This window comes from Danio rerio, chromosome 19 (assembly GCF_052040795.2).
Source record: "Danio rerio strain M-AB ecotype USA chromosome 19, GRCz13ab, whole genome shotgun sequence".
Classification (NCBI taxonomy): Eukaryota; Metazoa; Chordata; class Actinopteri; order Cypriniformes; family Danionidae; genus Danio; species Danio rerio.
The window spans coordinates 31,657,678-31,676,017 of NC_141039.2; the positions used below are offsets into that span (position 1 = coordinate 31,657,678).

General features: G+C 35.4%; 1 long non-coding RNA gene across 23 annotated transcripts in view; it reads left to right on the forward strand.

The window, feature by feature from the left end:
• LOC147832587 (uncharacterized) overlaps window positions 1–18,340 on the forward strand; it is a 348,986-nt gene that overhangs the window by 45,474 nt on the left and 285,172 nt on the right. For 5 of the 23 annotated variants that reach the window (XR_015516902.1, XR_015516919.1, XR_015516920.1 and 2 more), the window contains exon 3: window positions 2,232–2,424. The exons of the other annotated variants lie outside the window; for them this stretch is intronic. This is a non-coding gene — a long non-coding RNA (uncharacterized LOC147832587). The remainder of the gene's footprint in view (window positions 1–2,231; window positions 2,425–18,340) is intronic. 23 annotated transcript variants of the gene reach the window in all.

Sequence of the window (18,340 nt, forward strand, 5' to 3'; positions counted from 1 at the left end):
TAACAATCTGACTTTGGTGTCAGATTAAACTAGGAGGTAGGATTAAATTAGAAACAAATTGTAACGTAATTGTAATAGTTAAATAAATGAAGATAATTTTACAGAAGCATGTGAAAACTTTTACAGGCATAAAACATTCATCCACACCATTTGATTGCATTGTGGGCTGATGGGTGGACCTGTCAGGCAGTCAGTCAGCTTATATCACTTCAGAGTTCCTTGTGAAAGTGGGAATGCAACCAGGCTCTGGGTGTATATCTGAATGGAAGGCAAAGAGCCTCTGCTGAATTGCCTAACTTACCCTAACATTACAGTTAATGGTCAGAAATGATCAGGTAACAATTAGATGAACATCTATAAATGTGTAATTATAACTTGTTGTTATTATTAACATAATATAAATACTGAAACAACCTCTTCCACACAAAATATGAAAAGGCAAATCATTTGTCGTTGAGAAAGGTTTGAAGCTACAGTACCAAGGAGTGTCCATGAGCAGTTACCATCATGCCTTGAGCATGGCACATGTCCTCAGGTTACTCTTAGAGAATGTCACTATAATAAGTTTCACAGTCTACTGTGTGCCACTTTGGTTTAGACTGCTGCTATTGACTTAACAACAACTGGATATCAATTGCTTAGAATGCAGTGTTAAAATCAGTTAATAAACATTCAACTGTTCATTATTAGTTGTTATTAGCTTAAGTTCCATTAAATAACACCAAATATTGCTTAGGTTTTAAAAAAAATACATTGTAACTTTACAATTATGCATTTCATAAATGCTATAGATGTATTTTTAACTAATACTTACAAATATCAGCACATTTAAACATTTAATCAAAGTTGTCCTAAAAACTTTCTGACAAGACCAAAGTTTGGAAAAATACTACTGTAGGGCACAGTATTAAATTGAATTTATTGAATGGGATAGCCCCTTGAGATGAACCAGCTTATTTTCGAGGGGGTCCCTAAGAAGTACATAAACCAAATAGAATACATTACGTCATGACAAACATACAGCTAACAAAACAATCAAACAGACAAGCAGCACACTTCACCTGAAACACTTCCCACAGTCTAAAGCCCAAGCAAATAAAAACATATGATCGAACGTACAATTTGATATACAAATAAATAATAAACTTTTAAATTGGAACCAATATTAATAACATTTACAAATTGTTTCCAAAAAGAACATAGATTAGTCCTGAAAAGATTAAATGTCCTAATTGATCTAAAGAATAATGAAGGTTGTTCCAGTCAAAAGGAGATTTGTATTGAAAGGACCTACAGACACTTTCAGGGTTGGAGCTGAAAGTCTTATATTTATCTTGGAGCAATGGATGTTGGCCATTTATCATTGGATGCATGATTTTTTTTTTTTACCTGACAAATCAAATATTATATATGATTTATTTAGGATTCTATTGAAGTCATTATTAATTTTAGATTGTGAGAAGACATTTGTTGGCCCTTGTTGTATTATGGTTTGTGTATGGTGGATAAAACTGGAGGATCACCAATGAATGGAGTAGTGGGCACGGCACTTCAGTAGGCACTTGCACATGTCGAACAGAATATGATAAGAGGAGGTAAATGGAACAAAAAACTGCTTTAAATAAAAAGGGAAACTAAAGTAAACACATTAAAAAGAAACAAATAGCAATATAATTATGTTGAAGGAAACCAAGAGATTCGTATAATATGCAATGATGGGATTTATACGGACATCTTAAAACAAACCTACACAGAGAATTGAAGAGAGTATTTAAAGTTTTTAAATTAATATCAGAGGTGTTTTTATAAATCATATTAGCATAATTAATAATTGGGTAAATGTATTGAGAATTTTTTTTCTTATTTGAAAGGAAAAAAAAAATAGAGCAATAAAGAGAACCTAAACATAGATATGACTTTTTAATTATAAAATCAATATTCTTTTTTTTTTTTATTGTTGTTGTTGTTCTTTAGTAAAAGTAGGGTAAAGCGACACAACTTTCAGGTTTCCAAGAACCACTCATCTCAATACTGCTGTGCTGACCATTTAACATCTGCTTTCATAAACATTTTTTGGCCTCAGACACAAAATCTGAAAAAAAAAACATGCAGACAAGTATTATATACTAAGGCTTCTTTTAGATTCTTTGAATGTCAAGAAATAAAGTAGGTATCACATTCCACATATCTCCTTCTACAAAGTGTCAGTAATAGGGAATATTTGTGCTCAGCAGTGTGGACTCCTCGGGCGGACCGATAAGCTCATAGCCATTCAGGTGGAGAGAGGATAAACATGGTAGTGAATTCCCAGAGAGAGGGATATGGATTGATTTCCCGCTGAAACCTGCTTTAGTGGAGCGTGAGGAAGTGTCGAGGGACTTCATCTCTCCTCCCTGCCAGACAGTGTCTGCGGTTCATCTCAGTGTGAGTGAAAGAGCCCGTCTCCACTGTCAATGACCCCGTTCTGTATGCTAAAAAATGCTGGGTTGTTCTAACTAAATGTTGGGTCATGTATGGACTAACTCAACCACTGGGTTAGAAAGATTCATTTAAATTAAATAATAAAAAAAAATCCAAAGTTAGGTTACAACTAGGGTTGGCCGATGTTGACCAATTTGGCATCGTACAATATCTAATGTAAAACATTGCGATGGTTGATGGCATTGTCGTCATAGGCAGCGGTAAATTACTTATTTATGAATAATTCATTAATTCATAACGAATAAATTATTTTAAGCCTACCATTTTAACTACCTGACCCGCATGGTCTTTGTTTTACCCATAACCAAATCATAAATAAATAAAGATAAGTTACACACAAATTACCTCCTGTCAATCACTTTTTCCACGGGACTCTGGCATAAATAGGCAGCGTGATCTGTGTCGTTATAATGGTGTCGACAAACGTGCTTGGTGAAAACAATGCACAGACGACAGCAACCAACCAACAGTATCTGAGGTTTTCGCTAAACTTACTAAGTACAAGCATGAAAGCGAAAGACTGAAGCAGTGTACTGACGCTGGGACACGTTATCTGATAGATTTAAAAGACCGAAGAGTTGTTAGATAGAGATAAGATTAATTAAATATCACATTTAACAACTATAATGAGACGCGATCCAGCATGATGAACTGTCAACGTGCACTGCTTTCTGGGGTTTTGTGCTCAAAGCACCCGCTGACTGCTGGAGCACAGATGCTGTAGCGCATGACAGAGTGTGTGTTTGTGTCTGGTCACAAGATGTGCGTTTTCAGCCGTAGAGTGTGGAAGGAGGTGAAATGCTAGGCTATATATATATATATATATATATATATATATATATATATATATATATATATAGTTTCCAACTTTTTCTGCTTTGTGATGTTTTGTAGGGACTTTGAGAGTAATTTACATTAATCTGTTAATCAGTGGAGTGTTTTAAATATCTGGATACAGTGTTTCCTTGTTTTCCTACTGCTAAATTGACCGATTTTACAGTACATTTTCTCAAAAATTGCAGTGGTATTAGTGACATTTATTTTGTTGTTTTATAGTAAAAATATACACAAATTTGCACATCTTAATTATCCATTAATTTTTGATCTCATTGAACACTGAGAGAAGCGAGAAGTGTTAAGTGTTATGGTGTTAATTTTTAACATCAAAATGTCTACTTCATCATATTTATACATGAAGGACTGTAAATGATCAATTTAAACACAACTTTGTTCAAATCTTTTCAAAAATAGAAATCTGTCAAATTCTATTCATGGGGAATTTGTTTCTTCAATCAATCAGCTTTTTAGGCCTAATGCAGTTTGCTTTTTTGTGCAGCATACAATCACAGCACTTTCATTATAAATCTAAGCATTTTAATCTAAAGACAGATTATTCAGAGATTTAGAACAATAAATTATATTTATACACTCACTGACCACTTTATTAGTTACACCTTACTAGTACCAGGTTGGACCCCTTTTTGCCTTCAGAACTGCCTTAATTCTTTGTGGCATAGATTTAAGAAGGCACTGCAAATATTCCTCAGCGATTTTGGTCCATATTGACATGATAGCATCATGCAGTTGCTGCAGATTTGTCCGCTGCTCATCCATGATGCGAATCTCCCATTTCACCACATCCAAAAAGTGCTGTATTGGGTCTGGTAACTGTGATGGCCATTTGAGTTCAGTAAACATGAACAACATACCTCGGTTGTAACAATTGGTTATTTGAGTTGCTGTTGCCTTTTTATCAGGTGGATTACGTCTGGCCAATCTCCTCTGACCTGTGGAATCAACCAGGCATTTCTGCTCACAGAACTGCCGCCCACTGGATATTTTCTCTTTATCAGACCATTCTCTGTAAACCCTAGAGATGGTTGTGTGTGAAAATCCCAGTAGATCAGCAGTTTCTGAAATACTCAGACCAGCCCATCTGGCACCAATAAACATGCCACGTTCAAAGTCACTTAAATAACCTTTCTTCCCCATTCTGATACTCGGTTTGAACTTCAACAGATCGCCTTGACCATGTCTACATGCCTAAATGCATTGAGTTGTTGCCATGTGATTGACTGATTAGAAATTTGTGTTAACGACCTGTTGGACGTGTACTTAATAAAGTGGCTGGTGAGTGTATGAATCCTAGTAGGCTAGTCTGTAAAAATGTAAATCCTTTGCATTCGTTCACTGAATTTCTATATAATTAAAACTGATCTGCCTTTTGTTCTGTATTCTCACTATAAATTCGATGGGTCATTAAAAGTAGCCTACTGTATATATGTGCATAGTTTGCATGATATACTGAATAAGCAACTAACTAGTGCATCTGTTGAAAGTTTAGATACAATCGATTGATACAATGTACATGGACATCTGGTTGATGTGACATATTTTCCTACACACACTCTCTCACCACTGTTGGGAGAGTGCTCACTTGTGTGAGCGAGAGGAATTCCACTGTCTGTTGTGTTCTGTCACTATATAGGAAATAATTAGCTGTTATATTACCAATATAATGGTAAGGGAAACACTGGGGTACAATAAAGTGCCATTATTTTTCGCACAGTTCATCCATAGAATGTCAAAAGGCTGCTTATTAGAATTAACTATTTTCAGCTGACAAAAAAATAATAACTTCACAAATCTTTAAAAAAGCTTTTCTGTAACAATATAATGAACTTGTTGAACATTATTGTACTGTTAGGAATATTAAGAGAAAATGATCTAGAGGAACAAAGATATGCTTAGATATGCCATAGATATGCTTGTAAAATGAATGTCAAATTAAAATATCAAGAGTAATCTTATTTTCCAAATAACCTTATTCCTTATTTGAAGCTCACCCTTACTATTTTAAATTTCAGGTAGGCCTACTTTGTGTGTAAAGAGCAGGTAATAACCCTCTTTCTCATCCGGTGCTGCGAATGCGATCTGCTAATAATAGACACAGCGCAACATGATTTAGAAATGGCAATGAACTTCTTATTTCAGATCAAAATGATCCCTTTTAATGCAAAACTAAATGCATTTCTCCACTTATTACTTATATTAACAAACAAATAGTCTTGAAGAAAGTTTTCCGTGTTGTCATGAACGCGACACGCAGTTTGAATTGTGAATGAATGGAGAATGATTGACAGAATATGTAAGATATTGTTGGCCTACATTACAGCTTTCTAGTGCCTTATAATAGGCTACATTCATGGCTTTTGTTGGCTTATAATTACACAAAATATAGTGTAAGATCGGATTTTGATCGGTACCAGCTGGGCGATACCCCATACAGTAAAAATATGCGGTATTGAACCGATATCTGATCCAAGTAACGGGATCTGTGCATCCCTAAAAAGGACACAGCTGAACCCCATGCAACTCTCTAAAATAATATCTGACAAGTGTATTTCATTTGTATTCGGGTTATAAGCAGGTGTAAGTAATATAAAACTTTCTCATTTCTTTTGTGAGTTTGTTTTTTGAGATGTAGAATGCACGGAAAGTGGCCGCAAAGCGAGAAATTGCAATGCTGCTTAAGATTGTGGGTGTTTACAGTGATTTGACTGATACAGTAAATATGAACTTGTAGCTAAATTGTTAACGGTGCCAAATATCATATTCCATTGTTTACATCTTTGTTTATATCCTCTACAACATACTGTTACCGCTGGAAACTATGAATGTAATAGACAGGTTACAGGTTGTGGCTCACAATCCACAGTTTCTTCTATAATGGTTGGAGCTGACTCTTCTTTGAGTAGTCTTTTGCCGAGTCCAACACTGAACTTGGAGAGATCCTGGAAGTTTTCCTTTGTCGAATTTTAGAGCTATATCTTTATTTATAATTCCCTGTAGCATAATTAAATTAAAATTGTAAGCACTTCTGTTTTTGTGTTATGTCCTTTGAAAGGCCAAATACAGAAACGTTTGGATGGCATTTTAGCTTTCTCTGCTATAAAATTACAGGGCATCGGGACACGTCCCCTTGCTGTGTGGGGTGTAAAATCTTGTATCAAAAGGCTCTAAAATACATTGAACAGATCCTCAACACTGATTTCTTCCCTTTTTGCTACTGTTTTGGTTTGAAAGTGTCCACAGATACTGGAGGGCTGCGCGCTCTGTCTCAGTGATGCATCAAGCGCCTCATTCATGCAACCAACTGCACAGGCGCAATGTGCGCTGCTCAGTAAAATGTAATATTCTATTAATATAATATTAATATGTAATATTAATATTTTGTAATATTAAAAGTTTCTTTTCTCTCATCCTCTCGATTGAGTTTATTCTTCCGAGGGGAAAACTTTCAGTGCTGCGAATAGTTTGTAAAGCCTGACTCATTGTGATCAAAGTTGATTAAACTAATAAAAGTGAAACTGACAGGCGCAGTATAGATTGTCACTAACAGAAAAGTATTTAGCCTAATATGGGCTACTCTGAAACAGTGAATATTTCACTGTAGTTTTATTTATATTAAACAGACCTGTTTGTGTTTTTATTAGGATCAATAGCCTGTTACAGAGTTCAAGGAATAATCTTAATATTAAAAAAGGAAACATAAGCTAGACCACAACAGATCATAACGAATGCTCAAATAATGTAGCCTAGTTTACAGCAAGCATCATGTTTTTAGTTAGATTATGCTGTCTGCCCTGTGTAGTAGGCCTATAGGTCCGTTATTTTTTACTAAAGAAGACATTATTTGAGTTTATCATCTGAACTACAGAAAATGTATTATGGAGAAAACAAACAAATGAAAAGGCACAGAATCGGAATTGTATATGTATCGGTCGATACTCATAATTTTGGTATCAAGATCAGATCAGTTCCAAAAATGGTATTGTGCATCCCTAAGTCTTCTTAATTTTTTTTTGTCAGATTCAGGCTCAAACTAATACGGCTAACAGTTACACTGACTGACAGTATATACACAACAGAGGCAAAGTGCGTGCTAGTAGAGGCAGGACATTTCTTGGTGATGTGGGGCAGATCCGCGAATCACAGCGCATTATGTTAGCTGCCCAATTAGAGCCTCTTGAGGGCTGGCCTTCGGAGGAACTAGGAAATATAGTGGTTTTCATGTTAGCTGAGTAGCAGTATACAAATAAAGTATGATATATGAAAAATAACATGTTTTCTTTTTTTTCTTTTTTTTTTCTTTTTTTTTTTTTTTTTTTTTTTTTACAAAATAAGCATAAGCACACTTTGTTTGCACCCCAGAAACACAAACTAAGCCTTGAAAAATTTGGATATCACAACATTTTTTGGTTATTGCGATACATCATACAAGATAAAACTTTGGTATCTTTTATAGAGAAATACTATCTTATTTATGTATTATATGCATTAGAGTATATCTGTTTCATTCATACTGAAAGATAGAGGGCGTCCTTGCACCTAAACATCACATGCATCAAAGAAGTAAATAAATTCAACTATTTGTTAAAGTAAAAATGCCAATATAAAACATGAATGCAGTAATAGTGACAATACATGGGTAATCTGTGTTTTTACAATGCAATCTCACGGCAATTCGTAACTTTTTGATTTATTGGCTAATTTTTATGAATGTATATGATCTAATTTGTACAATTTAGTACGATTTTCTCATCACCCAATGAAGGTTGAGGTTAGGGGTGGGGTTGTGTTCCGTGCCTCCTTTTTAAAATTGTACGTTTTTGTAAGACTCAGCTCATACGAATTCATATACAAATTAGCAACAAAACTGACAAAACGTAAAATACTTATGTTTCCTCGTAAGATGAGGCTTGTTTTTTTTTACTATATCTTGGTTATTTTTTATAATAATGCAGTGTTTTTATAATGCAATGCTAAACATTCTGTCATCCTAAGTTGCTAGCAATGTAGATAGAGTATGAGAAATCACACTGTGAATGTGACAACTTTTTCTCATTAAACTACTTACTCTGCAAAGTGATAGACAATTATCCTAGTGTTAATGTGAGAACGGTGTATAAGAGACTAATTAAGGGCATCACAGAAGAGAAGAAGAAGCAAGCACACACAAAGACACACCAATGCAATCGACGATGGATGATTTGGTAGTGTTGTGGACGATGAAACTCTGAAACCTTTACTTAGTTCTCATATTTTAAAGTTCAGCCACAGTCAAGCGGACTTTTGGTCTGTATAGGAGACTTAAAGCTGTTAACAAAAAATAGCAACATTTAAAGAGATAGGTCACTCCAAACTGAAAATATTAGTCAACCTCATGTCTTTGAAGATATATTGTAGGTAATTTTATATTTTAGTAGAGGGTTAAAGAAGATTTTTTAGCAAAAACTAGGGTCCTTGATGATTCTTAAAATGCAAGTCACGTTACAAACAATCTGAAAGTCCAAAAAAAAAAAAAAAAAAAAAAAAACTGAGATGCATTGAGTTCTTAAGAAGAAAAATGATCAGGCTGTGCAAGAAATTCAACTTTATTTACAAGATTATTAACTAAACCACAGCCTCTGTTTTCACAAGAGGAGGATGTGCATGTTGCATCCTTAAAATGGTTGTGCTTATCTGGGGTCTTTTTCGTACCTCGCTTAAATGATCTGAGATGATTTGACAGATCCTGGATCTTTCAATCTTGATAATCGATCTCTGACTAATTTGACTCTTCAAACAATCTCGGGAATTAGATCAAAATGTCTGGATAAACTGATCTAATATCTATGATGAAGGACAGATCTAGCGATCCACAAAATAATGATCAGCAATGCAATGATTGGCTGACAGCATCGTAATGACATCATTTGATTAATATTCAATTATCCATGTGAGCAAAATTACATAAAATTAGCAGTAAACGGTTTGTTAAATATGACACGCAATGACTTTCCACCTTTGTTGTGAGCTGCAGGCTAGGGCTGCTCGATTTTGGAAAAAATCATAATCACGATTATTTTGGTCATAATTGTAATCATGATTATTCAAAACGATTATCAGTTAAAGTCAAAATTATTAATGCTCTTTAGATTTTTAGAAAATAAATATTTAAAAGAGCAAGGAACAGAGCAAGGAATTTTTCACAGTACTTCCTCTAATATTTTTTCTTCTGGAGAAAGTCTTATTTGTTTTGTTTTGGCTAGGATAAAGGAAGGTTTAAATATTTCGAAACCTCTTTTAAGGTCAATATTATTAGTCCTTTAGACAATATATATTTTCGATTGTCTGCAGAAGAAACTACTGTTATGCAATGACTTGCCTAATTACCCTAAATAAGCCTTTGAATTGCACTTTAAATTTGAATGCTTGTATTTTGAAAAATATCTAGTCAAATATTATGTACTGTCATCATAGCAAAGATGAAAGAAATCAATTATTAGAAATGTGTGATTAAAACTATTATGTTTAGAAATGTATTGATAATTTTTTTTCTTTCCATTAAACAGAAATTGGGGGAAAAGGGTTGCTAATATCCAGGAGGGCTAATAATTCTTACTTCAACTGTGTATATAGACCTTTTTCTTGGAACGCAAAATTACCCATTATGCTTTGCGTGTATGCGCAAGGAGAATGCGAAGAACTTCCGGTCGGAAGCTGATGTGTGTAAACAGTCACATTTGGACAGCTTTGAAACGATAGTTTTAATCTATTTACCTGCTTTTATCCTCTTTGAACTATTACTGTTGTCCATCTGCACCATCTCCTGGACTGATCATTTAAAGAAATGCAATCTAATAGGATGGAAAACAGCTGCTGTGAGGCATTTTCCCCTCGTTTTTAGACGGCATCTTCTGCAGTTTAAATGCCTTGTCATCGCTAAAGTCAACATTTTCTCTTTATTTCAAATATATAACCAGCCCAAACAAATGTAATTCACCAAAATGTTTGACACACACACACACGTAGCCTGTACTGTGCCACTGACACACTGATTTAATTACTGTGACAAAGTGAAAATATAGACTAGTGTCATTTCAAAATGACAGAAAAACACAAACCGTGGTGAATACAACACACGAAATAAAACACAAACGGCTCGCGATTAGAATGAACAGCAAATCAGCCAGCAGAGTATCAATAACAGACTTTTATTGGTCATTTTTGTAAATTGCACGACTTTCATACTTGTTAAGTTTCATGCCAGTACTCTGGTTTGCTCTCTCTCTCTCTCTCTCTCTCTCTCTCTCTCTCTGTGTGTGTGTGTGCATGTGTGTTAAAGAGCCGCTGAGCTAACAGCTGACAGGCCGGGAACGCACACACCCACTGTATTTCTGACGGCAGACACGTGAACTAGGAGAACGTTTTTCTCGTATTTCTGATGCGCTTGAACCACATGTGACATATTATAACGGCTTTAACAGACACATTTCTAAGTTGTGTGTTACAAAAACACTCTTATCCATTAAAAACGTTATTAAAACCCATTTTCGGAGCGCAAATTACCAGTTGTACACGCTGTAAACGGAAGTTAGTTCTACTGGAAGACGCTGGTCGCTATGGCGCCCTCCAGTATACAGTTATTTTCCTCTCTGCAAAGGAAAGAGAAATAAATACAATAGAGTAAAAATATGAAACAAGCTGTGCTTTAAGCTTCTTTACTGTACGAAAAACACTTTAGCTACAAAAGTCGTTCAGTCAAGAGCAGTGAGGGATTTTCTCCTAGTTGTTTTTTTAATAATGATAAAAACAGGCGGCAGCAGGAATCCTCAACTCGTTTGTTTATTACACAAATGAGGGTTAATATGAATAATCACTAAACACCGCGTTTTGACACCTATTTGACCATTAAAACGCTAACGTTAAGATGACTTTAGATGAGTGTGCTCTGCTCGTTACAGTGTAAGAATGAGACCAAATCCTGACCGCATACTTTTGATGGTGTCTGTGCGCCACACACACACACATAAGCATGCAGTCTTTCGCGCTTTTAAGAGCAACAAATGTGTACAACTGGTAAGGGGGCAGTAAATAATGGAATAATGGTTTATCTTAATTAATGGCTTTTCATAATCGTTAGAAGCCTAAATCGTAAATGTATTTTCGATTAATTGCACAGCCCTACTGCAGGCTTTATACTTTCATGTCTCAAGATTATTCATCATGTATTTCAATGCATATCAATGTATTTAGTTCTACATTTAGAAAAAAAAATTCTTAATGATAGTAGCCTAGGCCAAAAAATAATTTTGCATCAAAAAAGCCTTTTGATATCGGCAAGGGTGTCTGCAACTTTTGCGAGGCATCAAATCATAGGCATATTAGCAGTCACAACCAGGCATGACTTCATAAATTATCCTTAAAAAAAAAAAAAAAAGTTGAATATTGTGCATGTACGCATTTGTATCTAAAAAGTTAATATCAATAAATTTTCACTTTGAACCACCAGGCGGCAGTCTGTGTACTTTTTTTTCGGAGTGCAGATTGCATAAGTTTTATTCGTAAATATTTTTTTTTACTTTACACACACACATATATATATATATATATATATATATATATATATATATATATATATATATATATATATTTACTATGTTCCCAAGTGTATATAACTACTGGAAGAAAACATCAGCATTTGGTACATACTTTCTAATCCTGCTTATAGACCTTTTTCTTAAAACGCAAAATTACCCATTATGCTTTGTGTGTATACTCAAGGAGAATGCTAAGAACTTCTGGTCGGCAGCTGATGTGTATAAACATTCACATTTGGACAGCTTTAAAACTATACACTTTGGACGATTTCTGTTGTTTTTACAGTATTATACTGTATTTCTCAACAGTTTCTTACTGTATACGCTATGCACAGTGTCACTGTATATATTTATATATAGGTATATAAATATATAGATGTAAACAGTATATATAGGTTAGAGTCCTGGCTGGGCTAGTTGGCGTTTCTGTGTCGAGTTTGCACGTTCTCACTGTGTTCAAATGGGTTTTCTCCAGATGCAGTGTATGAGTTTGTGTGTGTGAATAAGTGTGTATGGGTGTTTCCCAATACTGAGTTGTGGCGGTAAGGGCATCCACTACGTAAAGCAAATCCTGGAATTGTTGGTGGTTCATTCCACTGTGGCGACGTCTGAAATAGAGACTAAGCCGCAGAAAAATGAATGAATGAAATTATCATTGTCTTTCATAGCATTAAAATAAATGCAGTTCTTTTGTACTGCTGTTGATGCTTAACAGAACATGGCATCAATGATCCAATCAACCCAGTCATGTCTATTTAATATCAGATTTTCCTTATTTTCCAGCAAGTTGGAGTACTTTGTGTATTTGTTGTCTCTGTAGACTTTACACACAGATATATCTCCTCGAGCACTGCCACGGGTTGCTGAGGGCAATCGAGATTGATTATTCCTCTAGACATGGTGTTCATAAAATAAGAGCTATATATTCCTGTACATTCATCAGTCTTCCTTTGCAGAAATGCAAAATGCTTCTCAATCTCATATAAATGCCATTTTGACTCATGCCAAGGGTATTCCATAAAACTCCATAATCATAAACAAAATGCTTCTTCCGAAACATTACAAAGCCAAGTTCAAGGTTTATTGTCTCATAACCATTAATAAAAGTCCAAGTGAAGACGGTCGCCCGACCTTGAATAAAATACACTGTCTGTCTGCGCTTTGCCCTTGTGTTGCCGAGTTCACAGCGCGTCCCATTCTTCTTTCATACTTTTATCATTATCTTCATCATCCATTTCCCTCTGTATTCTGAGATCAACTTTCCCAAGGTTAATCGTAGCTTTCTAAACTTTTAACACCTATTCAAATACTTGATGAAACTGCTTGCAGAATGCATTATTCTTATACTGTATGTGTTGACATATTTACTATTGGAAGTTATTTGTTTGCTGTATTACTTTGTCACAGTGAACTTGCTACTTGATAAAAGGTGTGTTTGACTTCCAAATCAAACAGTGTTTAACTTGAAGCAGCTTATGTTTCGGCTTGAGGGTGTGTTTGAGAGTGAAATATTCTTTTATATTTCACTGAAAATGCTGCTGAGCACAAACTCAGTTTGGAATCTTTGATTTGCCTAGAGCATAGATTTGGGGTTGTAAAATGTGCCAATCATTTTTACAAACTTCTAATGGGGGTTTATAAACTGTTGTCAACAAAAGAGAAGTTTTAACTCCCTGAGTCATAATAATGTAAAAAAGATGATTATTCAAACATTCATTAATTTACCTTTAGCTTGGTCTCTGATTATCAGGGGTCGCATATTAACCACCAGCTATTCCAGCATATGTTTTATGCAGCGGATCCCCTTTCAGCGGCAACCCATTACTGGGAAACACCCATACACTCTCACTTTCACACACGCACTCATACACAATGATTTTGTTTACCCAATTCCCTTATTGTGCTTATCTTTGGACTGTGGAGGAAACTGGAGCACCCGGAAGAAACCCATGCGAACACGGGGAGAACATGAAACTTGACATAGAAACGTCAACTGGCTCAGCCAGGACTCCAACTAGCGACCTTATTGTTATTATTTTTATTATAACAACTTTTTTTAAATATAAAGAAGATCAATATATAAGATTGTACTTTATAAATGGTGTCAATTATTCCGATCTTTTGGCTGAATTTTTGTTGAAATGGCCAAAAACGTTGTACAACATATTCCAGACCCGTTTCTGATTTCACCTTTTTTTCTCAAATGTATTCATTTTCAGTCCCAAAATGCAAACGAACAAGCAAAATTAATAACATTTTTCACTTTTTGACTGAAACTTTTTTTATGATTTTAGCCCCAATTTGAATATGATAAATGTTCTGACTGAAAAATACATTGGCGATGATCTACAGCCAATGAAAGAGCAAGATACAGGACATCTGTGAGAAGCTATAGACCAAAATACAGGGCCAAGTAGGCTCCTGTGTCTTTTTAGGCCAAAGAAATGGAGGAAAGCAGGATAACGCATGTCTTTTTGATGTTTAGTCTGAGGTGTGCAATATTTTCATTCGTGTTGTATGAGTTCTTGGAACTCATGTGTGATTTTGATGTTATTTTCTTATCAGTTTTGGCATGTTTTTGGTTGTGAAACTTAGTTTAACAACTTAGCAAGCCTGACTGAGTAGTCGATGATTCTGCCTATAGTAAAGTCATGCAGTGTGTAACCCACTGTAACCAATCCTTTGTGTGTTGTGAACACACCAGCATCTGAATCTTACTTAAAAAAAGAGAGTAAACTCATTGCCTTACAATTATCAAGTAAACAAACCATGTAAGTAATCATACATCAAGTTTACTTTTAAAGTAAAGTAACTAATCACGTTTACAGTGTAGGTGATCTGACAACTTTAAAAATCATGCGGTGTGAATTATGCATAAAAGCCCTTTAAATCTATTACATAATCGTCATAGATCAATGGAAGTTCAGAGGTGTTTGTCAACTAAAGAGAAGCTTGATTTGAGAAGCTGCTTAAAACTTATTATATACATTTAGTTTTGCTTTGATTTAGTTTAAAATGATCCAATTTTTGAGTTTGTTCTTTGAAGTATTCTTGTGGTAAATCGTGTATAGCTTCTAAAAGTGTATTTTGTCAATAAATATCTGTACTTCAGCACCTTACTTGAACTGCAAGCCACATAACAGTATTTTTTTGTGTGCGTTTTGGACCATGGTGTATTAACATGCCACTTTTTTACTTCTCTCTTGGCATATTAATACAAGGATTGACTCCAGTAAGAGGGTCTGGTATAGAGAGCCTCATGAGTGTGTTAGCAGTGTGCGGGAGTATGAAATGTTCAATGATTGCCTTCACATGGAGCAGAGAGTCATTTCATAGCCCGACGGGACCGGATAAGATCTCCCAGATGTGCTTCTTATCACTCCTACACTGTGTGGAGAATATTGCCAGATAATCAACTTTGCCACTCTATAATTAGTTCTGGTTCACTAAAGGAAAGTGTCATCGTAGATGCTTCTCTCTGTCAGTGTGTGTGTGTGTGTGTGTGTGCGTGTGTGTGTGTGTGTCTTTGTTTGTTTGTGGAAACACCTCACAGAAAAGACTGTATCTCAAAAACAGCTTCAGCAGAGAGGGTTGTTTTCTTGCTTTTTAATGAAATTTTATTCGAATGTGGTTATTGGATGCAGGTACGAAAACACAAAGGGGTGTTGCAAATATATCTAATTTCTCCCTTTATTAAAGTGATTCAGCCATTAGTGGCAAAATCTATTTTCACTGTTAACTGTCAGAACAGGAAGATCTTTGTATGCACAGGTTGCAACCCTAACACTGAAGCTCACTCAGATTGATTCACCCTCATGTAAGGGCTCAGGGCACGAAGGTAAGAACAGTTTTATTACATCCTTTCAGCAGATGGGAAATAAGTTTAGAGGCACAGCAACATTTCTCTGAATACTAAAGGCCCTTTCACACCGAGTGTGATATGATAAAAGGAATTACAGGTGAACTGTGTTTTTATACCAAACATAAAAATAACTGATCGCCTATGTAAATTTATTTCTGTATGTGAGGTGGTGCTGACCACAATATTACATTTCTGGCAGCCTCTAATTTTACCTTTTTCAACTTTGATGTGGAGGCTGAAGTATAAGGAGTGCTATCCTGCTGAAGAATTTGCCCTTGTCTGTAGTTTGTATTGTAATGGGCAGCATAAATGTCTTGATACCTCAGGGTGTTGATGTTGCCATCCACTCTGCAGATCTCTCGCATGCCACCATACTGAATGTAACCCCGAACCATGACTTTTTATTCTCCAAACTTGACTGATTTTTACAAGAATCCTGGGTACATGCTTGTTCCAATAGGTCTTCTGCAGTATTTGTGATGATTGGGATGCAGTTCAACAGACGATTCATCGTAAAAATCTACCTTCTGCCACTTTTCCAAATGACCAATTAGATGTCAAGTTATTATTTGTTGCTTTACGACTGGGATCGACGACAAGTAAATTAAGAGACATAGTTTGGGATTATAGCAAAAACAAACAATTGCTTAAAACTTCAATATATTATCAAGTCCAATGACTTGTTTTTTCTTTGACATTTTCTTGTTAGTTTGTTGTTGGGTCATGATGTTACATCAATACACATGTTATGGGGATTTTTAATATTTAGATTAATTTATGGCTTGATTAGCCTCTGTAATCAACATTGTCAACTTCATTAGAAACTTTAGACCAATGGTCTCAAACTCAATTCCTGGAGAGCCACAGCTCTGCATAGTTTATCTTCAACCACCTCCAACTCACACCTGCTTAATAATCTCAAGTAGTCTTCAACACGTTGATTATTTGGATCAGCTGTGTTTGATTAGGGTTGGAGAAAAACTTTGCAGAGCTGTGGCCCTCCAGGAATTGAGTTTGAGACCTATGCTTTAAGTTTAGACAATGAATTTCTTTTAAATTCATTTAATAACTTTTTTAAAAATTGTATTACTGTATTAATAGCAATTAATATTACTTAATATTATTATAATTATAAGAGTGAATTAAAACTGTTTACATTCAACTAAAAGTACACATAACCTTAACCTCAAAAAAGTATATTAAAATTAAAAAAATGCAATGACAATAAGTCAAGACAACAAATGTTTTTGTTACTTTAACTTTTTTAAATAAATTATTGGGTTATACAAAGTTTAACTTGATATTTTTAGTCAGTTTGATTGATGCAAGTTGAGATTACAGTTAAGAAAGTGAAATTGATTCAACTAAACAATTTAAGGCAGCAAGATTTTGTGTGTGTGTGTGTGTGTGTGTGTGTCTGTGTGTGTGTGTGCAGTTTATAGATTTTTTTGGACATATGCGAATTACACTTTTTAATTGCTTTTTGTTAATATGCACTTCAAAATATAAAACGACTCATTCAGTCTTATCTGATCTGATGTTTTGCATGTTTTTACAAAAAGTAGCTTGAATTGAAATTATTTTGCTTTGATTGACATGCTACAGAGCCTGTCGATGCAGCTTAAAGTGTATTGGAAGATTTCATGTGACATGGTTTCTTAAAGCCCGTGGCTTAGAAGCAAAGTTTGCTCTTTTGCGTCATCACATGCTGTTGAATCTCTCCGAGGTGTTCAGGCATGTATGTGCTCATTTCCACAGCCTTCTGCTCTTCTGCGTCTTCAGTCCGTCTTATGTGCAGGAGTGTGAAGCCGCTTCCGTCAGTCTGTGGCCTTTTCTTCCCCTTTCCACTCTGCTAGGAAGCCAAAAACACCCACCAGTCCTTGGTTTCATAGCACCCAGTATCCATAGAGACTGGGCCGAGCCATCTGGAACACAATATCCATGTGGCGTAATCACATTCAGTAGTAATAATCGTTTCTTTTAATAAACTCAGAAAACCTGCAAGACGGGAAGACAGCATTTCTAGCTCTAGCATTTGTCATCCAGAAGAGCTCTAGGAAAGGCACTAATGTTTTCATTTTGCCTAATGGTCACTGTCAGGAAGTTGAGTGACAAAAATGTCAGACGTGGGGATCTTCTGTACCGACTCAATCACAACACTGCTGCTTACCCACCGCGGTGAAGGCTCAATAAAGGATGAGGAGATGTGCAGCCAGCAGAAGTCTTGCCAACACAGCAGATCACTGTCACTGGAGCTTGGTTTTGTTTTAGTGATAAATCTTGCTCTTGCTTTTGTGATAACAGTTCGCCAGGAGTAGAAAAGAAACCTGTGCTACATTATGTCCAGCAGATGACAGAAGTCGGTTGATAGGAATAGGCTCCCCTCTCATAAAACAAGAGTGAAGATGCTGACATTATTTGCTAAACAAAATGAAACAAGTAAAACTCACGGTTATAAATGCTTAATTGGACAATAGGCGGCTAAACAAGGCACATGTGAAACTGATCAATGAAACAAATAGTGTTAATCAACACAAGTCGGTTTATAGTAATAGGCTCACCTCTCCTAACA